Below are 1,846 nucleotides of genomic sequence, written 5' to 3'. Positions count from 1 at the left end.
TCAGAATCCTTGACTCCAAGGAGCATTCCAGCTTCACCTTCTCCAGGACAAACCTGTTTGTTCTCCTAGAAGTCCATGCTATATTCAACACTCTTCTCCAGCACCACAGCTAAAAGGCATCAATTCTCTTTCTACCATCGCTACTCACTGTCCAACTCTCTGATGCATAGCACATAATTGTGAAGACTATAGCCCAGATCAGGCGCACCTTAGTTTCCAGCCTGACCTCGTTGCTTTTCAGTACTCTTGAGAGATCCCTCACAGCTGACTTTCCCAATGCAATTTGTCTCTTGATTTTATGTCTACTGTTACCAGGAGTATTGATTGTGGAGCCAACAAGTAAACTAAAACTGTTAACTCTTATAACTACATTGTTAATATATAATACCTAATCTGTGGCCCTCAGGCCTGGTTTTAATTGTTTTGGTCAAACATTCTTCTAGGTGGAATTGCACTGGTCTGTCCATTTGTTGTGCAGAAGTAACTCATGGTTGCTGTGATGCTGAACACTGTGACACTGATGTGTCAAATGCGATAATGGTTACCCATGGTGGACAGTGTTTGGTGGAGATCCCCGATTAAAACAAGCTTGGATGCAGAAGTGGCATCTCCTTTCAAAATAGGTTGTCTCCAGAAACTATGAACTTGATGAAATTTATACAAATGTTCAGGTCTTTCGTTCACAGGGTTGCTATGAGTCATTTATGACTCAACGTCACTTAACAACAATAACACGTTCTGTATAGTAAAAATAACTTATATAATACTTAAGTTTTGGCTTGTAATTACCATTGCCAAGCCAAAAGAAACACTTTGCAAACAAAATGCACTTGCAATAATTGATTTCTTAACCAAGGTAATAGAAGATGGACTAAAACATCTTTTGGTGTTAGAAAACAAGGAACTGATTAAAAAAAAATGAAAGGATGCAAATGGCAAAATCTGACTATGTCTTATAGCAATCCTATGAATAATCCTATGAATAATACGATTCTTACGCTATCCTGAACCAAGCTCACCATCTTTAACACACCTGACTCCATTATTAAAGTTATGGTATCAATCCATCTCATCTAGGATCTTTCTCTCTCGGACTGACCCTTGCAAGCACGATATTGTTCTCCAAGGACAGGCCCAAAGTATGTGAGTCAGAGTTTCAAAATCCTTGCCTCCACGGAGCAACTTGTTTCACCCTCTCCAGGACAGACTTGTTTGTTCTTTAGACATTCCATAGTATGTTTAGCACTCTTCTCTAGCAACACAATGCAAAGGCAGCGATTCCTATATAGATGTAAGTTAATTAATTTAAACTTCCATAAGGATTGGGACATTTGGGTCACCAAATATCTCCCTATATACTTATTAACCACAAAGGGAGAAAAATAAAATCTTTCGTGAAAACAATGACAGATAACCTCCTCATCAAGAGATGTGAAACCTATGTATATACCAAGAAAGAAGCAATTGTCAGAACAGAACAAGGTTGTGTCATCTGCATGAAGCAGGTTGCTGATGAATCTTTCTTCAATCTTATGCTTATTTTTATTCATATAGTCCAGTTTCTCAGTGTATTTTCTCAGTATGCAGGTATGAAGAAAAGACACAACCCTGAGGCACACTTTTCATGATTTTCAACTACACAGTGTTCTGTTCTGACAATTGCTTCCTTCTTGGTATATATATAGGTTTCACATGAGCACAATTATTTGTTCTAGGATTCCCATTCTTATTAATGTCATCCATAATTTCTTAATACCCATATGGTCAAAAGCATTTGTACAGTCAATAAAACTCAAGTAAACATCTTTCTGGTATTTTCTGTTTTCAGCCAAGATCCACCTGACAT

Source organism: Elephantulus edwardii, unplaced genomic scaffold (assembly GCF_000299155.1).
Source record: "Elephantulus edwardii isolate Elephantulus edwardi_28Jun2011 unplaced genomic scaffold, EleEdw1.0 scaffold00009, whole genome shotgun sequence".
Lineage (NCBI taxonomy): Eukaryota > Metazoa > Chordata > Mammalia > Macroscelidea > Macroscelididae > Elephantulus > Elephantulus edwardii.
Note: the sequence above shows the minus strand (reverse complement) of the source record.